Below are 9503 nucleotides of genomic sequence, written 5' to 3'. Positions count from 1 at the left end.
GTCTCTTTGGGAAAACTAGGATGCCCCAAAAGTAAAAGAAAAATTATTTGAAAGTGTTTGTTTGAGAAGAGTTAATTACTTTAGTTACTATATTTAAATTGCATCTCTCTATTGACCAATTCAGTGCTGAAGAGTTCAGTATGGGGAATTGATTTTGAAATTGTTTTGAAGACAGTGGCAAATAGAATTGTAAGTGGAAGATGGAAAGTAGACTTTTCAAATTAGATTGCGAACATTTCTTTCTGAAATAGACACCAAATATTTATTCATTTTGATTGATACCATAAATTCTTATAGCCACATGTTTTCAGGTTAATTAAAAAAATTGTAATTCGGAATTCTCAATTAGATTTTGATAATTCCAATAAATATCAAAATTATTTTCTTTAAAATAATTGATACGTAGACTTTCTAGGGTTGATTAGAAAGCTACTCCAGATCATGAACATAAATCCAAATCTTCTTCGTAAAAAAATAATACATACCTCATTTTCCTAGAGAATCAGGGAAGGCATTCAGCTTATTCAACAGTATCATTATCATTAAGGAACAAGTTCAAAAGAAGTTGGTTAGCGGACCCTATCCTTTTTATCCTCACTGGAAATTAACCGATCATTTAAAAGACCACTCTTAATCACCTTGGCCTCAGAATAATTTATAGTATAAGGTTTGGATGAGTCTATGGCCATGCCACTCTGAACAAGCCCGATCCCATCTGATCTCGGAAGCTAAGCAGGATCAGGCCTGGTTAGTACTTAGATGGGAGATCACCTAGGAAGACCAGGTGCTATAGGTGTAAAAAAGTAAAAAATAAGGGACTGTAAACTGACAAGGTCCTTGTGATCTGTGAGGTGATCCAAGGGTTGCCTTGCCCAAACAACAACAACAACAACAACAACAACAGCAACAACAAAAGGTTTGAATGAGCCTACATAAATCTAGGGTCTATAATAAGATCATATATTTTGGTCTGTACTTGACTTTTGTTCATGGAGTCAAAGATCAAGGAAATGGTGATTAAAAGAACAAACTATCTATATATGACCAGGGTACCTACAGTAAGTGGTAAAGAAGATGGCAGTGGAGCTTAAAGGAATAGCTACGTCTACTACCTACCTATGCTCCATGTAAAACATTGTCATAAGAAGCAATGGCTTACTGGTTTCAAGCAAAGTACCAGCATATATATCTGAATAAAATGTCTAATAATAAAATGCTACTCTGTTTTCATTATTGTTGTGTGAATTTTAGGCATTGCGCATGCAGCTTTTGAATTCAGAAAAGGTAAAGGTAACTGAGGACCTCTACTACACAGAGAATGGTAGCTCAATCTGTTAATTATACAAGCACTCCAAAACACTTCTTTGAAAGCATCACTGGAGTAATTTCTTCTAAGAAAATATTGTGACACAATGCTATTGTCAAAGATATCTGTAATCCGTGATTTAGAAAGTATTCTTATTTGTGAAAAGGTGTCCTATAAAAAGTTCAAATTTTAAACCTTATTTAAAATGTATTTCTCTAGAGTTTCCAGAATTGTATAATTAGTTGACTTGATTTTAATATTTTACTCCTTTCATATTTCTATTTAAAACTTTTTTCCTTTCTTTCTAGACCAATATTCTTAGTAAATTCAACCCCTAAAGGATCTATTATGATGGTTTTAAGTAAAATTAAAGCAGAGTCATTGATGTTCAGTGAGAACAGAAGGTCCTTAATATAAATTTGACATGATTTTCCCAATTCTTAGAACCACTTCAAGATGAGGTACTGAAAATCAATCTCATGCTTTTTCATAAATAATCAGTTATTTCTTAGACTAATCTATCTAAGAGACTATAGCAAAAATAAAATTATTAGAAAAAAATAAATGATACCGTTTATTTTTTTTTCTGAAACAGGGCAGGGTAATTGTCCAGGGAAACATGTTATCTCATTTTCCACTTCTGACATTAGTCACTGCTGCCGTATGGAGACATACCATATCTATAATCATGTTTGTTTTATGTAAAATAAGAGGTTGCAGAGCTTGACTTCTCAACAGGAATTGTAGTAAGAAAATAAAATAATGGCCCTCATGGAAAAAAAAGCTACTGTGATGACAGTAAGCTAATTTTCCAGGCTTGAGAATTTCAAAAAATGTTTTGACAACCAACAGTAAAAAGCTTTCATCCTTATTTCACTCTTACACTAAGTGCCAGATTTTTATGCATTTGTAATCATGGACTTCTTCAAATGCAAGAGTATTAGCATTACTGATTTGTTTTCCATTATCACATAAAGGCTCCTCACACTTTAGAATGTCCTATACACTGCTTTAAGATTCATTACAATAATGATAAACTTCAGAGCAGAGTACTGTAAGCCTTAAGGTGTCAGCATAGAAATTTGGAGAAAATAGAAACTACGCACAATCCGCAACAAAGGAAACAGGCATAGGTGAGATATTCTGTCATTTTTCTGCTTCTAAACAAAATCATGTATGAAGTCTCATACTGACACTTCAAATAGTAGAGGAATATTTTCACTTTCATGGATTTAACTTGATTTATTCTCTTTCTTTTTGCAGTGCTAAATCTGCAAAACAAAGTGAAATATAAGGCAAAAGTGTTCAATATCCAAAAGTGTTCAATAGATAGAGCATAATAGACTATTTCAGTAATTTATCCTGGTATCTCAAAATGTCTGTTCAGAATCTATATTGTCCCATATTTTACTTCAGATCCCATGGATGCATTATCCACATCATACCTGGATGTTACCTCTGATACTTGTATTGCAACATTAGAAAACAGATCCGCTATAACAGCATGAACAGTCTTATCCCTTCTCACTACTCATGATCACTACTGAATTTCAATACAGATAACTAGCCAGTGAAGCCACTCCATATACAAGACTGCAAGGAAAACAAACATATTTGAGCGAGAATGAAAAGTGAGCTTACATGCATAGACTATATTAACTTAATGCATAAAACACAAAAAGTATTCATCTGGAACATTTTAAAACCAAATTTACATTGATTTTGTGCTGCTTGCTAATTACCTATAATTAATCAGCAGTTAACATGAGTTATCATAAAGGCATTATTTTTACACAATCAAAATGTATTCTCCCACATTAATAAGTGCATGTATACACAATAGCAGCCCTTATTTTTAATAGCCACTGTCCTCACCTACACATACTTTTTAATTTTTAATATTTTAAAAAAGGTTAGCACAAAGGTGACGCATGATTCTTATTATTATCCCAATGTGCCCAGTCTCTCATGCTTAGTGTTGACACACCTGAAGTCATCTCATTTATCCCATATTGTATGTTTTCTGTACATCCCTCTCCCTTGCATCCATAGGAAGGAAATCTTGAAATGCAATGGATGCCTACGAGTCTTATAGCAGTAAAATTGTAAATTGACCATTCTCATCACATAACAGCATAAATACCATCTTGAGCAACAGAAGAAATATCACATAGGCAATAATGTTATCTCTTATAGGCTGCAATAATGGAATTGGGTACTGGTCAAACATATAGTGCAATAGAAAAAGTTACTAAGACATAGGTTGATATTAGATTATCTGACAATTCTCTTCCATCTCTCTCTCTTTTTCAAAAAGCAACCAACATTCACCATACATCATCCTTTTTCTTTAATTGACTGAAAAAAAGCTGTTCTCTAAAGGTACTTCTCGTTCTGTCTGGGCATGCACTGTCACACCTCAGCAGCTACAGGTATCAGTATTTTCCTGCGTCACTCATTTCTCAGACTTGCAGAGTGAAAAGGTAGAATGCAGCTTTGTTCTAGGAGAAATTGGTCACTTTAAGAAGCTTTCCTCATTTAGCCACTTTGTATGTTGTAAATTTAAACCCTTAGAACATTCAAGAATTGAGCTATTATCCCAACTTTATGGATGGGAAAACCGCACATTTAAAAAGTAAACAACTTATGAAAACATATGTAAGGCAGTAAACTGCTCTTACTGTGACTTGAATCTAAACTCTGGTTATATGGTTAAATATCAATGATCTTCCATTTCACTATTTCGCTATACAGTATCTTGTTTTTTTTTTTTTCTCTCCCAGGTTAAAAAGTGGAGTCAAGGAGTCAAATTCCATAGATAGCAAAATCTACCAAGCTAGAATGTGGGTGCATTCTCTTTCAATGTGACCATCTATTGGAAATATGTTTGGTTATATAAATGCATAGTATCAGTGTCATAATTTATTTTAAAAAAGCTTTCGTTCCTAATTTCCATAGATAGTTCATTGAGGCTAGTAGTTCTCTTTATGGTTTTAACTTCAGGATTATATTTTGAAAGTATAAGTACACTTGTCAAGAGGATGGGATCCAAAATCAGAGTTATTTCCTGGGTTCAAATTCCAGAGTAACTAAATAAAATAAGTGTGAACATTAACAAATTTCTCTGTGCCTTAGTTTTCTCATCTGTAAAATAGGGATTAAAATAATATCTTCCAATAGGGTTAGTAGTAATTAATTTGAAGATTTCAGGTTATGCTCTCAAGAAACAAATAAAACTTTGGAGAATTTATTTCATATCACTTGTGATGCTCACTTGAAAAGGCTGTCCTAAGCAGACAAAGTAACAACATTGGAGGCCAAATAACAGGGCTCACAATCCTTAAGCTCTTTGGTTATCTTAGTATTTTAGTAATAAAAGATTGTGGAGTTGGGGTAATTTATCATGTAATGTCTTAAACATGCAAATTTACCAGTTGCTGACTGTTAAAAGGAAAATAGGTGGAATTAGGATTAAAAAAAAAAGAAATTTGGAAGATTATTCACCAGAATTAATTTATAAGATTAAAAAACGGTACTGTGAAATATTAGTCTAGGACATACTGTGTGCTCTATAATCTACAAATGCACACTATCATATTAAAGAATCTGAGAATTCATCTAGTATACAAACATGTGTGATTTTTTAAGCTAATTTTCCCAAATGTATGTGAGTGTTGTATGTAGGTAAGTGTGTGTAAACTTTAATGTAATATTTATTAACTACTCTTCCAGATTATGCATTTTTGGAAATGTTTCTTAGTTGAGGTTTAATTCTACCATTAGACAGATAGGTTTTCCTGAGGAGTGATGTAGAAAAATGATAAAAAGCAACAAATTGAGAATTTACTAAGTGTATGGCATTTCCCTAAGTGCCTTTCATGTATTACCCTCACTTAACATACGTAACTCAGAGTGTAGGTACTGTCATTATTCTAAATCCATAGACATAGAAACTGAGATACAGAACATTTAAACCTTCATCCTAAGGCAGATGGCTAGTAAGAAGTAGAATTTGAACCTTGACAGTCTAACTGCAATCTTCGCTATTGGACTCTGCACTCTATTATTTCCTTAAATGGGAAAGACAGGTGGTAAGAGAAGAAATTGTTTGATGGATTAGAGATTCAGGAATACAATTTAAGAGGAGGATGATCTCAGAGCCACTGTTGGCTCTTTGCAAGGAAGTCAGGAGCATGAAGTATGGAACTATAATGAGAACTTCATAGGATTTTTAAAACTCTAAGACTCCTTTATTATTTGTAGTTTCAATACTAGTGAGAAACATAAATTTAAAAGAAATAATGGACAAATTTATGTAGTAACACATAGGGAGGAAAAAAAGAATATACATTGAGCACCTCCTAACTGCACGTGTTCCTCACTGGCATGAATTATCTCACTTTACCCCATGAGCCTGTAAGATAGACTATCTTGCTTTTGTAGAAGAGGAAATTCAGGTTTAAAATTATTAGGTAACATGACTATGAGTCCAATAATAAAGTAGAAATAGAGGTGTTTTTTACATTCAGATGAAATTTTGAAAAATTTCTCCTATAACTGTGCCTGAGAACGTGGAACATGTAGGAAACCATGCTTGACTTATAAGTGAGAGGAACCCCAAGAAGCAGAGTAAGTATTAGGAGCCTACAAAGGAAGTACAAGTAGATTTCCTAACTGGAATGGCTGTAAGTAAGGAAGAGAGATGTGAGAACTGTTTGTGTGGGGGTGGTGGGGGGAGACTTCTTTCTAAGCAATAACGTGCAAAATGCCACCCAATCTAGAGGGATAAATTGTAACAGGACAGTCCTTTTTTATAGCTGATGCAGCATCTTCCCAGAGTGAACTTCCTGACACATTGTGCATGGGTGGTATCTCAGCTTTCCTCCTCCGCTAGGTGCCTTTGAACAGGGCACAACCTGAACAATCATAAGAAGTATCCCTGGACATGGGGAGCCAACTTAATATTGACAGGTGAACCCAAGATTTTAACATAGAAGAACCAGCTTCCATGATAGATAGCTCTCTTTCTTGCCTTTATTTCAGACCATGTAGCCAGCTTCTTACTACAGCTGCTTTGTAGTTTCCATTACTCTCTCTTATATTTTAAAGGTGAAAGCAACCACATGAAAATAAAAGCTAATTTTATATTGGAAAACTTATTGTGCAATGGAAAATTGACCTCAAGTGCAGTCAGTAAGTGTTATATAGAATCATAAATCTTACCCACAGCTACAATATAGAGACTATAGAGTATATCTGTACACATCTGCAAATTCATTCTGGGGATAGTTTTAGCTGCTATAAGAGACAGCTTTGGAAACATGTCTATTTAAAGAAGCACTGCCAACACCCTAGCTGCAAGGAAGGCAGGTCACATTACTTAACTGGCCATATTTTATAGATATGCTAAAAAGGAGCGCCTTTGTAAATTATATCTCAATGTTAATTAACATGGATTTATTAAATGTTTACCTGTTCTGTTTTAAGAAATACAAGTACATATACCAATATATTTTAGAGTCATTTTAAATCAGTTGTTTTCCTCAGCCTAATCACATGACAAGTGTGCTTTTTATGCCTTATAAAATCTCCAGTCTTTCTCTTTCTCATTTTTGCAACACTCATTATTTTCTGAAACTCACGCTAGATCAAGATATTTCATCTAAAACTTGCCATAGATCCTTCAATGCATTCTGCTGCCTGAGGTATTGAATTTGATGAAACATTTCTCATGAGTAGAAAACAAAAATAATTATAAACAAAATAAGATACAGAGAGCTTAAAATTATTGCTAGAAGGATGCCAATATAAAAAGAACACTAAGTTTATTATTAATTAAAAATCCGTAAAACTAATATCAATATTATTATAATGCTTATTAAATCAGATAGATAAATCAGGTCACAATAGCTGCCATCGTTGCTGATTTATTATAATTATTACTAGTAATAAAATACTAAAATACTAAAATGTTGATAAAATAGCAATCAAATCCAAATAGGAACAAACTTTTCCTCATATCTTAGGTGTTCCAATAGGTATTTTCCATGAGAGATATAGGTAATATTAGTAGTAATAGTATCTATTAATAGATACCAATTCACTTTGTCATATGTCCTGTTTACTCCTTAAGTGTTTCAAAGTAAGTGTAAAATAAAAATTTCCCTTTTGTAGAAAATAGTTTTCAAAATCGTACTTACAAAATTTCAGAGAAGTTAATCCTTGTAAAGAAGAAACAACTCATCAATAAATCATCATTTTTTTCCTGATAATTCACTCCAAACATTTTCCATCCATGATATAACGACACATTCATTACTTCATACATTCCTTCAATAGTCTTTTTCCAAAACACTCACTTTGTGTCAAATGTTAAGAAGAATAAGAATAGGACCTGATCTCTAGAATGCAATTAAACAACAAATTCGAATTCAATAATGCAAATGCCATAATAAAAGAATTACCAAGTACTGAGGGAATATACAAACATATCATAGCTGAGGGATAAGAGAAATGCTAAACAAGAAGCACATACCTTTGAATGGATTTCAAACTATTTTCACTTATCCACCACTAATATCTGCATATACTTTTATTACTTGTTATAATTTGTCCTTTTAAGTAAAGCTAGAATTGCTTCTTTATAAATACCTATACATTTCCTGATTGTTTCAATTTTTCTTCCCTAAAACCAGAACTCAGGATATATACTTTTAAGATCATTGCCATTGAATTATGATGTTTGCTTTAAACCCCATTATAATATGTATAAATATTTCAAAAGCATTTAGTGAGTAAAGCTTAAACAATAAGTAAATAAACCAAAACACCATTGCACTATGGTTTAGTTAGTCAAAAACAGTAGCAAAAGTTCACCCTAAATATTTGGAACAAAATAGAAATTACCCAAGTGTCTCATTAAAGACAGAGAATTACATTATATCATCCCTTAAAGCCCTTTGTGGTATATCGTTAGTTTTTGTCATATAAGACTTTCTGAGACATTCAAGTGGAAGGTCTAAGGGCTCACTGTCCCTCCCTGATTCCTCTCCTACACTGAGTTCTAATGGATCTTTTCTTCTTTCTCCCAAATGAGACCCTGAAGTCCTAGGAAAGCTGACCCTTATTTGGAGCAGAGTCAGGACTAGTCTATCCCACCCTCTTCCGCATGGAAATTTATCATATTCTTGCTTGGTGTTCTCAAAAATTTAGATAAATATGAAATTATAGAATTTAATGTCTAGGTATATACTCTAAAATTATCTAATTCAGCTTCACACACATACACATACACACACAATGGGAAGATATAATAATAGATGTCACAAACTTTATCTGGTATGTGACAATTATAAATCTCATGCAATGCCATTTATGCAACTCGTTATAGCCAAAATTATTAAAAGCAGTGCAATGAGATCAGTTTGCCATACTAATTGTATAGATAATATATCATTTTATAAATGCAATTTTGTTGACATTGTCTTTGTTTGTATGTAATTTACCTATTTATTTGTTTTTTAAATATGCATCTAGTGTACAATAAGATTTTTAAGGTGTACAGCATGATAATGCATACATTATGAAATGATTCCCATAATCAAGTTAATTAGCATATCACCTCACTCTTACCATTTGCGTGTGTGCGTGTGTGTGTGTGTGTGTGTGTGTGTGTGTGTGTGGTGAGAACATTTAAGATCTACTTTCTTTCATGTATGACATTTAAAAATTATGATTTCATAACAAAATTTTTGATACTCATCTGCCAGTTTATCCAAAAATCATTATTTTAACTCAAAGTTAATACAGTAAAACATTCAAAATTATTTGTTCAAAAGTATTTTTAATCCAAGGTGTATGTGGGATCATTTAAAGTCTACGAAACAAAAGGTTTACACTGGTCCTTAGCATAGACTATAGTTCGTTTCTGCTTTAATCTATTGTCTCATTTCCTGCATCGTGTTCCAGCTATATTCAATTCTTGGCAGCTGCATCATCCATTTCAACTTTTCAATGTCTTTGTATACTCGGGGACTTCAGAACACATTTTTCTCTCCTTGAATATCTAAAAAACGCTTCTTAATCATACTTTAAATCTTAGTTCAATTAGTGCTTCCTTTGAAATATCTTTTCTGAACCAGCCTCTCCTCTGTATCCCCAAATACCTGGAATATAACTCTGAAATAGCATTACATGT

At 32.9% G+C, this 9503-nt stretch overlaps 1 pseudogene; it reads left to right on the top strand.

Annotated features, from left to right (window-relative positions):
* Nucleotides 1-677: 677 nt before the first annotated feature.
* Nucleotides 678-796, top strand: LOC120590656 (uncharacterized; annotated as a pseudogene).
* The last annotated feature ends 8707 nt before the right edge of the window (nucleotides 797-9503 follow it).

The sequence above is a fragment of the Pteropus medius genome, unplaced genomic scaffold (assembly GCF_902729225.1).
Source record: "Pteropus medius unplaced genomic scaffold, Ma_sr-lr_union100, whole genome shotgun sequence".
NCBI classification, from domain to species: Eukaryota; Metazoa; Chordata; class Mammalia; order Chiroptera; family Pteropodidae; genus Pteropus; species Pteropus medius.
This window is presented reverse-complemented; position numbering and strand designations above follow the sequence as displayed.